At 40.7% G+C, this 16,280-nt stretch overlaps 1 protein-coding gene across 2 annotated transcripts in view; it reads left to right on the forward strand.

The window, feature by feature from the left end:
- PACS1 (phosphofurin acidic cluster sorting protein 1) overlaps nucleotides 1–16,280 on the forward strand; it is a 143,889-nt gene that overhangs the window by 84,833 nt on the left and 42,776 nt on the right. The window lies entirely within an intron of this gene.

Here is a 16,280-nt window from a genome sequence, read left to right on the forward strand (position 1 = left end):
TCCTGTCCTACCTGGACCACTGCAACAGCCTCTTAACTGGTCTTCCTATTTCCATCCTCCCTTTTCTGTAGGCCCTTATTCACATAACAGTAGGATGATCTTGCATAAATCATTTTACATCATCCCCTGGTTTATAATTCTTCATTGGCTTCCCACCATCAAGTAAAGTTCTCTACCTCATAGCCCAGCCTCCCTTTGCTTTTCTCCCCTCACATCTTGCTGCTCCCCTCACTCACTGTGCTCCAGACGTGCTTGCTTTCTTTGTTTCCTTCATATCCCAAATTCATTTTATGTTTCAGCCACATGCTTTTTATAGCTTTACCTATATGTATATCCCTAGATAATTAGTAGTTTATTTTTGCTTGATTTTGGATTTGACGTAGTGTCGTACTATATGTGGTCTTCTGCAGCTTGTTTCTCAGTCAGTGATGTGTTTTGAGATTAATGCATGTTGAAGTGTAAGCTTCGTTCGTTTTCACTGCTGGATAGCACTTGATTTTTTGTTTGTTTTTTTGTTTGGGGACTTTTTTTGTTTGTTTTTTAAAGATTTTACTTATTGGGGGCGCCTGGGTGGCTCAGTGGTAAAAGCCTCTGCCTTCGGCTCAGGTCATGATCCCAGGGTCCTGGGATCGAGCTCCACATCGGGCTCTCTGCTTAGTGGGGAGCCTGCTTCCTCCTCTCTCTCTCTCTGCCTGCCTCTCTGCCTACTTGTAATCTCTGTCTGTCAAATAAATAAGTAAAAAAAAAAAAAAAAAAAAGATTTTACTTATTTATTTATTTGACAGAGAGACACAGCGAGAGAAGGAACACAAGCAGGGGGAGTAGAAGAGGGAGAAGCGGGCTCTTCTCTGTGCAGGGAGCCGGATGCAGGACTCGATCCCAGGAAGCTGGGATCATGACCTGAGCTTGAGGCAGACACTTAACGACTGAGCCACCAGGCGCCCCAATCCTTGATTGTTTAAGTACACACCAGTTTATCTACCTGGTCTTTGACACAGTGTGCATTTGGGTTCTGAGTAAGCATAATACAAGCAATAGCTAATTTATAGAGAACTTACTTATGGGCCGGGCGCTGTTCTCCGGGCTGTTGTATGTATGAATCTTCACAAGGTTGATATTACAGTCCTCATTTTGCTGATGACAAAACAGAGGTATAGGAAGATGAAGGAGTTTACCCAAGGTTGTATAGGTCCATGAGTGCTTTGAATGCTTTTGTATGTCTTCTGCTACACAAGGGTAAGAGTTTCTCTAGGAGTGAAAGTGCTTGACCACGGATTTTACACATGTTCCTCTTCATGAAATGATGCCTAGTAGTTTTCTAAGTGATTGTACCAGTCATACTCCCACCAGTAGCATATGAGTTCCCAATGCACCACATCTTCACCCACATTTAGTTTTGCCAGTTTTGTGGATGTAAATGATATTTTGACTTCAATTTGAGTTTCCCTGATTCATAATGAGGTTGAGCATATTTTTGTGTATTTATTAGCTATTAATGTTTCCTCTTCTGGAAATATAAAACATCTGTTCATATTTTGTGCCCACATTTCTATTTGTGAGTCTTTTACTTATTGAATATAATTCTTTATATTCTAGACCCTTTGTCAATATTATGAGTTTCAGATGTCTTCTCCGAGTTCATGACTGGTGTTTTTAACTCTTTATGATATCTCCTGATGAAGAAGAATTCCTAATTTTAGTATGGAGTTATATTTCTCGGTGTTTTCAGTGTCTTTTTTTTTTTTTTTAAGATTTTATTTATTTATTTGGCAGAGAGAGAGATCACAAGTAGTCAGAGAGGCAGAGGAAGGGAGAAGCAGGCTACCCACTGAGGAGAAACCCTGATGGCGATGGCAGGCCTCGATCCCAGGACCCTGAGATCATGACCTGAGCTGAAGGCAGAGGCTTAACCCACTGAGCCACCCAGGCGCCCTGTTTTCAGTGTCTTGTTTAAGAAATCCATCATTGCCTCAGAGTATGAAAGATAATATCCCGTATTTCTCATATATAGTTTTATGTTTCACATTCGATCCACCTAGAGATTATTTCATATGTATAGTGTGAAGTGTGGATTCAGTCCCCCCCCTTCCATAGTTATTCTTTTCCCAGTTGTTGAAATACTGCTCTTTTCTTATTATAAAGTTTCTGTATAATTATAGGATTTTTTTCTAGGCACCCTGGTTGGTTCCATTGACCTTTCTATTATTTCACTACACTACCTCAACTAATATTGCTTTTTAATAAATCTGTATATCTGATAGGCTAATTTACCCACCTTGTTTTTCTTTTTCAAGAATGTCTTGTTTTGGAATGCCTCGGTGGGTCAGCTGGTTAAGCTTCTGCCTTGGGCTCAGGTCAGGATCCCAGGATCCTGGCATTGAGTCCGTATGGAGCCTGCTTCTCCCTTTCTGCCACCCACCCTGCTTGTTTGCTTTCTTTCTCTCTGTCAAATAAATAAAATCTTAAAAGAAAAAAAAGAAGAATGTCTTGTCTTTTCTTGGCCTTCTTCTTTATAAATGTTAGAATTAACATCTATGGAAAATTCTGATGGAATTTTGATCAGTCTTGTATTTTGTGTATCAATTTGGAAGGGAATTAAGATCTTGATGCTAGAATTTCCCTTATGCATGAGCATCGCATTTCTTTTATTTGTTTAATGTCTCAAAACACTTATGCATGTAGAACATATCCTACAACTCCATGAGGCCTTGCATATCTTGCAAAGGAAGGCAGTTTAAAGTAGTGGTTAAGACCAAAGGTGCTGGAACCAGACTGCTTGGATTTAAATCCTCCTTTAGCTGCTGACTAACTGTGTGGTCTTAGGTAAATCAGCTTCTCTGTGCCTTCATTTCCTCATCTGCAAAACAAAGCTAACTAGAGTTTCTATTTCCTAGAGATACACAGTAAATGCTCAATAGTTGTTACCTCTTACTATTGCTGTTTTATCCCACGTGTCTTATTTTTTTGTTACTTTGTGTATAGTATCTTTTTTTAAAAAAGTGTTTTATTTCTTTGTTACTGGTGTTTAGAAATACAGTTGATTTTTGGAAATCTAGCAACCTGGTTAAACTCTCATCAATCCTACTGGGAATTCTTCCAGATTCCCAAATATCATATATCAGCCTGCAAATAATGACTTTTGTTTCTTCCATTTTAATTCTTATATTTTTATGTGTTTTTTGTTTCTGATTTTTTCCCCCTCTCTTATTGAGCTAACATATAACAGTATACCCTTGAATAGAAATGGGAATGTGGATACCTTGTCATATTCTTGGTTTTAAATTTTTTTTTAAGATTTTATTTATTTATTTGACAGAGAGAGAGATTGCAAGTAGGCAGAGAAGCAGGCAGGGTTGGGTTGGGGAGCGAAGCAGGCTCCCTGCCGAGCAGAGAACCGGATGTGGGGCTCGATCCCAGGACCCTGGGTTCATGACCTGGGCCCATGACCTGGGCCGAAGGCAGAGGCTTTAACCCATTGAGCCACCCAGGCACCCCTATATTCTTGGTTTTAAAGAAAATATTTTAGGGTCGCCTCAGTGCTGCAATCACTTAAGGGTCTGGCTCTTGGTTTCCCCTCAGGTTGTGATCTCAGCCATGTCCAGTCATGGGTTGGGCTCTGCACTCAGGTGCACTCAGCGCTGAGTCTGTTTAAGACTTTCTCTCCCCACCAAACCCCCACATGCACACTCTCTCTATAAAATAAAATTTTTTTTAAAAGATTTTATTTATTTATTTATTTGACAGACAGAGATGACACGCAGGCAGAGAGAGAAAGGGGAGAAGCAGGCTCCCTGCTGAGCAGAGAGCCCAATGCGGGGCTCGATTTCAGGACCCTGGGATCATGACCTGAGCCGAAGGCAGAGGCTTAACCCACTGAGCCACCCAGGCGCCCCTAAAATAAATTTTTAAAAAAGAAAATGTTCCGATACTTCACCATTAAGGTTTTCACTGTAGATTTTTGGTATATATCCTTTATGTCAAGGAATATTTTTTCTTTCTTTTTTTGTTTTTTGTTTTAAGATTTATTTGAGAAAGAGGGAGGGACGGAGAGCAGGGGTTGGGGTATATATAGCAGGTGAGAGAGAGAATCCTAAGCAAGCTCCACTCCCAGCACAGAGCCTGACCCTGAGATCATGACCTGTGCCAAAATCGAATTGGAGGCCCAACCAACTGAGTCACCCAGGGACCCCTACATTAGGTTTTCTTATGCTAAGGCATTCTGATATTTGTGTATTTAACCCAAGTGGGTCATGGTGTATTTTTTAGAATACATTACTAGGTGTAGTTTGCTAATATTTTGTTTTGGAATTTTGCATTTATGATTGTAAATTAAATTGGCCTTTAATTTTTCTATCTTGGGTAGTAGGGATCTATATTAATTTTATGAAATGAATTGGAAAGTCTTCCCTTTTTTTGATCCTCTGGAAAATGTATATAAGGTTAAAATTATCTCTTCCTTGAATGTTTGATAGAATTTACCTGTAACAATTATCTAGACCAGGTGTTTTCTTTCATAGAAGAACTAAAAATAACTGCTCAGTGTCCTCAGTGGTTTTAGGACCATTGTGGTGATCTCTACCTTCCCTAGTTATATATGTTATGTTGTTTTTCTTTTAGGAATCTGCCTTTTTCATCTACGTTTCCAACTTAATTTGCATAAGTAGTTTGTGGAATGCCCTTATGAATTTCTGCTTTATCTGGTGTATGTCCTTTTATTTTTTTTTTAATTTTTAATTTTATTTATTCATTTGTCAGAGAGAGAGAGAGAGCGGGAGAGAGCAAGCGAGCACGGGCAGACAGAGTGGCAGGCAGAGGCAGAGGGAGAAGCAGGCTCCCTGTCAAGCAAGGAGCCCGATGTGGGACACGATCCCACACCGCTGGGATCATGACCTGAGCTGAAGGCAGCCGCCTAACCAACTGAGCCACCCAGGCATCCCTGGAGTATGTCCTTTTAAAAACAATTCCAGATTTCTAAATTTTATTACTAAAATTTATATTTTATTTTCTATTTTATAAAATGTGTCTTATCCTTTCCATTTACTTTTAGGTGTTTGGCTTTAATTTTTTATTTTAAGATTTTATTTTTTTATTTTAGAAAGAGAACGGAAGCAGGGGAGGGACATGGGGGGTGAGAGAGAGAATCTCAAGCAGACTCCCAGTAGAGCACAGAACACCACACAGAGCTCAACATGAGGCTTGATCTCACCGCCCTAAGATCATGACCTGAGCCGAAATCAAGAGTCTGACACTCAACCGACTAGGCCACCCAAGTGCTCCCAGATATTTGGATTTACTTAACTATTCTTTTTCTTTAAATGTCCTAATGGCTGCTTTGTTCATTAATTTCAGCATTTCTTCTTATCTAATATAACCATGTAAGAGTATTGTTTCCTCCAAAAAATAATAATGAAATAAAATTTCCTCTAAGAATCTCCTTAGTTTTGGGGCACCTGGGTGGCTCAGTGGGTTAAGTCTCAGCCTTCAGCTCAGGTCATGGTCTCGGGGTTCTGTGATCGAGCCCCGCATCGGGCTCTCAGTTCAGCAGGGAGCCTGCTTCCCCCTCTCTCTTTGCCTGCCTCTCTGCCTACTTCTGATCACTCTATCAAATAAGTAAATAAAATCTTAAAAAAAAAAAAGAATCTCCTTAGTTTTGATATATAATGTTTCATTAATGTTATTTTTTTAACCCTTTTTCTTTGTTTCCTTTTGAATTGGTGGAGGGTTTTTCCTCACATTTCATATAAACTACAAGTTTGAAAGACAGGTATTCCATTTTTACTTTCTTGGTGATTACTCTCAAACTTTGAATGTAAAAACTTAGAAGAGTTTAATGTTAGGGGATGCCTGGATGGCCTAGTCGGTTAAGCGACTGCCTTTGGCTTAGGTCATGATCCCTGGGTCCTGGGATCTAGTCCCACATCCAGCTCCCTATTCAGTGGGGAGCCTGCTGCTTCCTCTGCCTGCCACTCCCCCGTGTGTGCGTGCTCTCTCTCGCTCTCTCTCTCTGACAGATAAATCTTTTTTAAAAAGAAAAAGTTTAATGTTAGTTTTCCATTTTTTCCCTCTGAAACAATTCAGGGAACTTAAAAATTCTGACTTGAGTCAGTTCCTGTCATGTCCATGCTGTAATATTTACAGTTTGTAAATCAAACATAGGCATTCTTGTTTCATATTAGCCGTGTTTGTCTTAATTTATCACAATTTTACAGTTTTCTTTGTCTACCATTTCTTTTCCTTTCCTTGATCTTTTAGGACCATTTTCTTATTTTTACAGTTATCCTTAAGAAGTAGTACTAATGTTCAAACCACCTTCCAAGGCACCCACAGTGATTCCCCCTCCTGGGATCCACACTCTTCGGTGGTTCCCTCCCACACTGAATAGGGCTGACCTGGGTAACCAGGAAGACATTCAGGAAATGATGGAGTGTGACTTTTGAGGCTGGGTCATAAAATGCATTGCACCTTTTGCCTTGCTCTTTCTTGGAACATGCACTGTGTGGGGAAGCCAGCTGCTATGTCATGAGATTGTGACTCAGCCCTGGGAGAGGAACTGTGGCCACCTGTCAACTGCCAGTACTTGTAATGAGCCATCTGGGAAGCAGATCCTGCAGCTGTGGGCCAGATGAATTGCAGCCCTGGCCAACATATTGACTGCAGCCTCATGAGAAACCCTGAGCCAGGACCATCCAACTCAGATGCTTCTGAATTTCTGACACACAGAAACTGTGAGATAATAAATGTATATTATTTTAAGCAATTTGCTTTTTTACATAGCAGTAGATAAAGAATACACATTGATGAGAGTCTTTTGCTAGTAAACTGTCAGTTTTTGTTTCTTGAAAGTGTTTTAATTACCCCTCATTTCTAAAATATATTTTATCTGTGCATATAATACTGTAAGGGTTGAGATAGAGAGCCATCATTGTTTTTATTCAAATAGCCAGTTTTCCAGTACTATTTATTAGTTGAGTAACTCATCTATTTCTTGCATACATTAAATTTTTGTTTATACTTGGGTCTAATTTTGGACTCTGTTCCTTCTGTTGATCTCTTTGTTTATTTTTTTTCCAATACCACGATGTTTTCACTATTTGGGCTTTAGAATACATGTTAATATCCTATTGGATAAAGCCCTCTTCCTTTACTCTTTTTTTCCCCAGAAGTTTCTTGGCATCTGTCTTCTTCCTCCCTTCCTTCCTCTTTCCTTTCCATCTTCCCTCCCTCCCTCCCTCTCTGTCTCTTTTTTTTTCTTTCCTTTCCTTTCCTTTTCTTTCTTTACTATGAAATTTTTTAAACCTATAGAGAAGTAGAGAGAAGGGTCTAATGAACCCCCATGTATATTCATTTCCTAGATTGAACAGTTATGAAAATTTTGGGGCGCCTGGGTGGCTCAGTGGGTTAAAGCCTCTGCCTTCAGCTCAGGTCATGATCCCAGGGTCCTGGGATCAAGCCCCACATCGGGCTTTCTGCTCTGCAGGGAGCCTGCTTCCTCCTCTCTCTCTCTGCCTGCCTCTCTGCCTACTTGTGATCTCTGTCTGTCAAATAAATAAATAAAATCTTTAAAAAAAAAACAATTATTAAAATTCTTTCTGAAGTATTTTGAAGTTAATTACAAAATCATTTCCCCCTTGAATACTGCAGTGTGCATCTCTACTTACTTTTTAATTATATTTAATTATTGATTATTATTTGCATTAAGGACACTTCTATATATTTATTTTGATATTTTCATAATGATTCTACTAGTTTTTTGGTTGATTCTCTTGAGTTCTAGTACAGTCATATATCTGCAAATGGGAATTATTCTTTGTCCTCCTTTCAGCATTGATACCATTTCTTTCTTTAAAAAAAGATATTTTATTTATTTATTTTAGAGAGACAGTGAGCACGGTGGGGGCGGGGGGCATGGGCAGAGGGAGAGGATCTCAAGCAGACTTTGCGTGGAGTGCAGAGCCCATTGTGGGGCTCAGTCTCACAACCCTGAGGTCTTGAACTGAGTTGAAACCAAGAGTGGGATGCTTAACTGACTAAGCCACCCAGGTGCCCCAGTATCATTTATTTCTAATTATTTCAGCCAGCTTTCAGGAATAGCAGAGATAGACCCTTGTATCACTCCTGTCTTCAGAAGGAATACTGTGGTCTCTCATCTTTACTCCTGATGCTGACTATTTATGGAAAGTATGTTTTTTAAGTTTATGTTCAGGAAGTACTTTTCTATTGATGTTAAAATTAATTTTTTTAAAATTATTTATTTATTTATTTGACAGAGAGAGAGATCACAAGTAGGCAGAGAGGCAGGCAGAGGTGGGGGGGGGAAGCAGGCTCCCTGCTGAGCAGAGAGCCCGATGCGGGGCTCGATCCCAGGACCCTAGGATCATGACCCGAGCTGAAGGCAGAGGCTTTAACCCACTGAGCCACCCAGGCGCCCTTAAAATTAATTTTTAAATTAAAAAAAATTTTAAGGAATCTCTACACCCAGCATAGGGCTTGAACTCACAACCCTGAGATCAACAAGAGTCCCATGCTCTAAAGACTGAGTCAGCCAGGTGCCCCCAAGGGTCTTTTTTAAAATTAGGAACATAGGGGCCGCTTGGGTGGCTCTGTTGGTTGAAAGCAGAATTCTTGGTTTCAGCTCAGATCATGATCTCATGAGCTGTAAAATCCAGCCTCAGCTCCACACTCAGTGGGGAGTCCGCTTGAAGCTTCTCTCCCTTTATCCTTCCCCCAACACACGCTCTCTTACTCAAAATTTCTCTAAAATAAAGAAATCTTTTAAAAAAATAAATAAAATTAGGAATGTATGTTGAATTTATCAAACACCTTTTTAGTATCTTATAAGGTAATTACATTTTTTCCAAACTTATTAATGTGATAAAATGTATTAATAATCCCCTAATATTCAACCATGCTTGTCTTGGGAGTCTCCCTCAGATATATTTTTGTTTTAATGTATTTTATTGGTTCTTGCCCCTGACTCAGATCACTTATTTTTGGCTGGACCGAAATTTGGAGGGTTTTTGTTTTGTTCTTCCCACACACCTCTTCTGCCTCTATCCCTGAAACCCATGGATTAAGGGGCTGTCATATTGAAGGACTATACTTTAAGTGACTAGTAAGTGTCAGATGCTGATAGTACATAGGGTTTTTTTGAGCAAAGGTTAAGGAAGGCACTCAGCCTTTCTCAACACTTCTAATACACCAGGCTCTGTGTGTAGGTACTTTTCACACTTGTTAGTCCACATACTAGTTCTGTTTTATAGATAAACTCACATGTAAGTCTGTTCGAAATTACTGAAGGAGCTGCAGACATTAGAATTTCTGTGTGTAGTTTTAGTAGTGAGACCCCACCTTCCCCCATATTTAAAGTCCTATCCCCTCAAGAAGATTGTCATCAAGGAAATTGTAGGAAGGGGGGAAATGTTATAATCTTGTTGATATGTGCAAGTAGTTGGTATTTATATATTTATATATATATACACACATATATATATATATTTTATATATAGTGCCTAAGTAAACGTATGCTAAATAACTGAAAATTAGGGGTTTACTTACAAACTTTCGTACCTTTGCTTCACAGAAAGTCACATCCTATGGCTAGGGAATAAAACATGTCAAAGCTTATTCCTAGGTTACGTTTTTTGTTTGGGTCCGAGTTTTTTCTCATTCTCTTGTGTTTCCCCATCTGAACAATGCCTAGTTCCATCTGATTTCTTTGTGAGACAGTTAAGGACAGGAAGCCTTTTTTCCTTTTCCTTTTTTTTTTTTTAAGATTTTATTTATGTATTTGTCAGAGAGAGAGCAAGCAGAAGCAAGGAGAATAGCAGGCAGAGGCAGAAGCAGGCTCCCCACTGAGCAAGGAGCCCAGTGTGGGACTCGATCCCACGACGCTGGGATCATGACCTGAGCTGAAGGCAGACACTCAACCAACTGAGCCACCCAAGCATCCCAGGAAGTCTTTTTACCTTTTACCCAATCATTGTAAAATCCATTCCTCTCTACACCTCACAAGCCTTTTCATTACTAATGTTTGTTTGTTTGTTTGTTTGTTTGTTGAGAGAAAGGGCTTTCGTGCCCATGTGCAGGGAAAGGGTCAGAGGGAAAGAGAGAAAGAGGATCCCCAGCAGGCTCCATGCTCAGAGCAGAGACCTGCTGGGGCTCGGTCTCACAGCCCTGAGATCGTAACCTAAGCTAAAATCAAGAGTCTGACAATCAACTAACTAAGCCACCCAGATGCCCTGACTTACTAATTTTAAAATAATTAAATTAATTCATTGCTTAATTCATTGTTTCACAGTCTGTGCTATTTTATGTAAAATTATAACTTCAATGTCTACATGTTCAAGTAACTTCTTAAGCAGTAAAATTACACAGCTCAGACGTTTACCTTCTGTGTTATTGTCACGGAAGTTCATCCAGACGTCTGTACGTGCCCTGTCAAAACTGAAGCAATCGTAAAAATGAAGATTACTCTCACGAAGGAAAACTTTTTCTTGTTTTTTTCTTTTGATTTGCTCTTTGTCCTGATAAATGCTTTTGCAGAGAGAAGGTAGAGCTTCTTCCTATTTTGAGATTAAAGAACTAAAGGGGAGAAAAAATTGATTTGTTCATATAACATAGTCATTTCTTCGTAGGAGCAAAAACATCCAGGTCACTTGTTTTCTGGTCCCAAAAGGACTGTCAGTGTGATTCAGAGGCCAACTGTGCAGTGTTTTATTCCATCCAGATCTTCATTTCTCCTTCCATCTTTCCTGTCCAAAATGTGGCCACTTTACTCTTCATTGATACCCTGGTCGAAAGGAGTTTGGGGAGTAGGGGTGGAATATGACTATTTTTCTTTTGGCGAGTCTCTAGTTCTGCTTGGCATGGAGTAAGTTTGAAGCAGCTGCGAAGTACAGGTTGGGGACCATTTGCAGATGACATTTAAGGCTGTTTCTCCTTCATCTTATAGTGAAGCACAAAATAGGATAATTTGGAAGGTTTCAAAAGATTCTTGTTATATTTTTGTATCATTCTCTCTCAACTTATCAAGTAGACAGTCTCACTCTTTCAGATTCAGTCAGTTGGGATCTAAAGAAAATTTCTTGAGAGAATTTACTTGGGCTCAAATAGTATGTCCTCACTGAAGCTGTGAGCTAAGGAAGAAGCTCTCTTACGTAATGTAGTACTTAATTTTGTATGCACCATTACATTTGTTAGATAATTGTTTGATATACTTAAATCCTGTCCTCTCGACTAGATTATAAACTGCTCAGAAGCAGAGAACATGCCTTATTTTTCTAAGTACCTTATAGCTTCTAGTGTAGAGCTAAGTACAGTGAAGACATATACAGTAAGTGGTTGATGGAAATCTTGCTGTGCAAAAAGCAAGTCTTTAAGCCAGTTATAGACTCCATCAGTGTTAACTCCAATTGTCCTAACTGTTGATGACCGCAGCAAGGGTGTTCTCTTCAAGGGCTTGAGGGCCTGTCAAGTGGAAAGGAAATGACTGGGACACAGGGAATGAGAGTAGAGGCCAGGAGGAGCTCCCTCCCTGTTTAGAATGGCAGTTGCATCACTACTTTATTGGAACAAAGTCAATCTCTCCAAAAAAGCAGATCAAACACAGGCTTAAACAGTGAACAAATAAGAATGATCATAATGACGATGACGGTTCCAAGTGTAGCAGTTACAGCATCTCACCATATGCCAGGCCCTGTTTTGCCTTCCATTCTCTCAGTTAAGCCATATCACATGTTATTAAATAGGCACTGTCGTTATCTTCATTTTATGTGAGAAAATTGAGACACAAAGGTCACCAAAGGTTGCCCAACAAGGAAAGACAGGGGTGGGATCAGGAAAAGACCAAGATGCAGAAGGAAGAAACACTTTGAGTAATCAGGGGACCTTGATTTGATGTTTCATTGTTTTATTAATGCTGGATTTCACTAGCATTTCCAAATGGAGTCTTAAAAAATTACAATAAATGAGTCCGATTGCCAGTATATTTTCAAAGTGCCTTTGCAGAAGGGAAGATTATTTTCGGGCTGAATAACTTGGGATTCTCCTTTATAAGTCCTTTAGATTCCAACAATCTTTATGATACACTTTATGAAAGGCAGACTGTTGACTTCTTCGAGTTCTAGCACACAGAGGTGCATCTTTCTGTCTGGCCTTTCACTGACATACCAGAGGTGGATTCTCAGGGAACCCCAGCCACACGTTCCATTTGAAACCTCCTTCGGTTAAAGACTTTTACTTAGAACTGCCCTCTTTTCTCACCCCTAGATGAGGAGACAAGTAGGGAGGTAGGTACAGAAGAGTCCTCACCCAGTTCACGTGTTCCCAAGGTGGACCATGAAACTGGCTTCCAGCCTGCTGTATCACAGAGATTCCTAGTGAGCTTTCTGAAATGCGGAAGTCTAGGAATTTGGTTCTTCCAAGGATCATGAAAAGAACCTTTTTTTCTTTCAACTTTTGAGATAATCTTGCCTTCCTTCCATAAGGATGAAAGCCAGGATTTCTTGATAAGGCATCACCCTTTAAAATGGACTTTTGGGGGCACCTGGCTGACTCAGTCTGAAGAACATGTGACTCTTTTTTTTTTTTTAGATTTTATTTATTTGTTACAGAGAGAGGGAGAGAGAGCACAAGCAGAGGGAGAAGCAGGCTCCTCATTTGAGCAAGGAGCCCAACGTGGGACTCAATCCCAGGACCCTGGGATCATGACCTGAGCTGTAGGCAAACATCTAACTGACTGAGCCATCCAGCTGTCCTGAGCATGCAATTCTTGGTCTTGGGGTCATGAGTTCGAGCCCCACACTGGGTGTAAAGATTGCAAAAAATAAATAAACAAACTTTAAATAGATAAAGTAACTTTGGGAATAATTCAACTGATTCTCTCAAAAGTATTTGAGAGCTGGGGGCTGAACCCTAACACCTGGAGAATCTGTTCCCGGTATGTCACTTAAAAATAAGTTTACCTGCATAAATAATGGGGCGCTTGGGTGGCTCAGTGGGTTAAACCCTCTGCCTTCGGCTCAGGTCACGGTCCCAGGGTCCTGGGATCAGGCCCCAAATTGGGCTCTCTGCTCAGTGGGGAGCCTGCTTCCCCCTCTTTCTCTGCCTGCCTCTCTGCCTACTTGTGATCTCTGTCAAAATAAATAAATATTTTAAAATCTTTAAAAAAAAATAAGTTTACCTGCATAAATAAAAAATTCAAAAGAAGATACTTATGTAGGATAGGTGTTTATTTCTTTCTCACTTAAAGAAATGAAAAACCCCAGGGCGCCTGGGTGGCTCAGTGGGTTAAGCCTCTGCCTTCGGCTCAGGTCATGATCTCGGTCCTGGGATCGAGCCCTGCATCAGGCTCTCTGCTCAGCGGAGAGCCTGCTTCCTCCTCTCTCTGCTTGCCTTTCTGCCTACTTGTGATCTCTGTCTGTCAAATAAATAAATAAAATCTTTAAAAAAAAAAAAAAAAGAAAGAAAGAAATGAAAATTCCGAGATAAATAGTCCACAATTGATACAGTAGCTCCTGCGGTGTCCTCAAGGGTCCTGACTCCTCTCTTTCTAATATACGTTCCTGACACATGGCTTGAATTATCAAGGTTTCCTCATGGTCCAAGTTTGTTGCAGGAGCTAAAGCCATCGGCCTGCCTTGCAGACCAAAAGAAGGTAAAAGGATCTGTCAGGTGAACGGACTCCCTTTAAATAATCTTCCCACAAGTCCTACCTAGTATGTCCACTTACACATTGGCCACATTTAGCCATGTGTTCTAACCGAGCTGCAAAAGCAGCTGGAAAGCATGGTCTTTTATGTTAAGAAGCAACATGCTCAGCTGAAAATTGGTGCTGTGTTACTAAGTAGAAAGGGGGAAATAGATGCTGGATAGGCAATTAGCAGACTCTAGGACACTGGGTAGAACCTTCCTTTAAGAAGAAGAAACAGGGCACCTGGGTGGCTTAGTTGGCTAAATGACTGCCTTCGGTTTAGGTCATGATTCTGGAGTCTGGGATTAAGTCCCATGTCAGGCTCCCTGCTCAGCAGGGAGTCTGCTTCTCCCTCTGGCCCTTTCCCTGTCATGCTCTCTCTCTCTCTCTCTCTCTCTCAAATAAATAAATAAAATCTTTAAAGAAGAAACAGTTTAGGGGCATCTGGGTGGCTCAGTTGGTTAAGAGTCTTCTTTCAGCTCAGGTCATGATCCCACGATCCTGAGATCAAGCCCCGTGTCAGGCTTCTTGCTCAGCAGGGAGTTTGCTTCTCCTTCTCCCTCTGCCCCTCTCCCCTGCCCATACTGTCTCATGCCCGTATGCATTCTCTCTCTCTCTCAAATAAAATATTAAAAAAAAAAGTTTTATTGACGTATTGACACACAATAAACTGCACATATTTAAAGTGTACAATTTGACAAGTTTTGACATAAATACATACTTGTGAAACCATCACCACAGTTAAGGTAATTAACATATCCATCACCCCAGTATTAATACCCTTTTGTAATTATCCCTTCCCACCCACTCTGTGTTGGGGTTCTACAGGACCACCACTGGGTGCGATGATTCCTAAGAGGACTCACAGGACTCAGAATACACAGTCATAGTCACAGCTATGATTTATTTCTTCAGAGGGGTACAAAAGTGAAGTCAGCGAAGAGAGAGGGTACATGGGCAAAAACAGGTGCAAGCTTTCAAGAATTTTCTCCCAGTGAAGTCACACAATATACAGTGAATTGTGACAACTAAGAAATGTTACCAGGGAAGCTCATTAGAGACCTAGTGCCCAGGTTTGTACTGGGTCTGGTCAGTTGGGTACCCTCTTCCTAGCACATAGCGAAATTACAGACCACCGGAAAGAAAGTTACACCTGTGGCTTGTACTGTATTTTCTGTTGGACAAGAAGTTTACTACTGGGGATATTGGGGTGGAGCTAGAATTGAAACAGATTTGTGCCTTTTTTTTTTTAAGATTGTATTTTATATTTGTCAGAGTGAGAAAGAGTGAGCATAAGCAGGGGGAGCAGCAGACAGAGGGAGAAGCAGGCTCCCCCGCTGAGCAAAGAACCCTATTCGAGACTTGATCCCAGGACCCCAGGATCATGACCTGAGCCAAAGACACTTAACTGACTGAGCCACCCAGGGGGTCCCACAGATTTGTGTCTTTATACTTGCTCTCTCTAGTGCCTTTCCTCCCATCCTCTCTCAAATTCATTCCATTTAGGCCTTCATCTTCACTCGTCTGTTGAACTGCTCTTGTTTAGGCCCGTGTGACTAAATTCAGTCATCTCTTCTCAGTCTTTGTCTTGACCCCGCAGCAGCATTTGATCCAGCCAGCCATTCTCTCTTGGCTTCTAGAATATCACATTTACTCGGTGTTCCCCCTGCCTCCCTGGTTGATCCTTCTTGATGACCTTTGCTAGTTCATTGCCTTCACTTCTGTTTTTAATGGTGACATATTCATGAGCTTAACCCTTCTTCTCTGTGTACGTCCTCGTTCTATGGATCCTCTCATGCAGGCTTGTGCCTTTAAATTCCATTTGTGTGCCACACCTGCATATTGATGTTTTCAGTCTGGAGACAAACTTGATATCTAACTCTCTACTCAATGTGTCTACTGAGAAGTCAAATAGACATCTCAAACTTAGAGTGTCCAAAATTGAAGTCTTGACCTTAAACTCCTCAAACCTGCTTTACCCAGAGTTTTCCCCACCTTTCCAGAGGATCAGGCCAAAAACCCAGGAGCTGACGTGTATCTTCAGTAATTTAATATCCAAAATTCAAACCATTTTTTACCACCTCCACTGCTGCCATGCTTCTACCACCCTCTAAACCACTAGTAGTCTACTGCTTGCACGATGACATCTGCCTTCTAACTCCGCTTTTCCCTTCTCACCTTCACTTTCCTTCTTTCTAACCTTATAGGATGCTAGAACAGCTAGAAGTGGGGTACCTGGGTGGCTCAGTCAGTTAGGCAGTTACCTTCAGCTCAGGTCATGATCTCAGACTCTATTCTTGGGTTCTCTTGGGAGTAGCTGGGCATGGGAATAGGAATACAATTAATGTCTACTAATAAACTACCAAATGGTTTTCTTTAATAATTGTACGATTTTACACTCTTACCAGCCACATGGGGGACTTCAGGTTGTGCCACATCTTCACCAGCACTTGGAATTATTAAAATAGGAGTGTGATCAGGGAAGGACCCTTCTGTTTAGGCCTTGGATTCTGTATTTTAACTGCGTAAGAAATACTCAACCAATAAAACATAGGGTAACAACAAAACGTAGGATCAGAATCTACCTCAA

This window comes from Lontra canadensis, unplaced genomic scaffold (genome assembly GCF_010015895.1).
Source record: "Lontra canadensis isolate GAN:19392208 unplaced genomic scaffold, GSC_riverotter_1.0 scaffold66, whole genome shotgun sequence".
NCBI classification, from domain to species: domain Eukaryota; kingdom Metazoa; phylum Chordata; class Mammalia; order Carnivora; family Mustelidae; genus Lontra; species Lontra canadensis.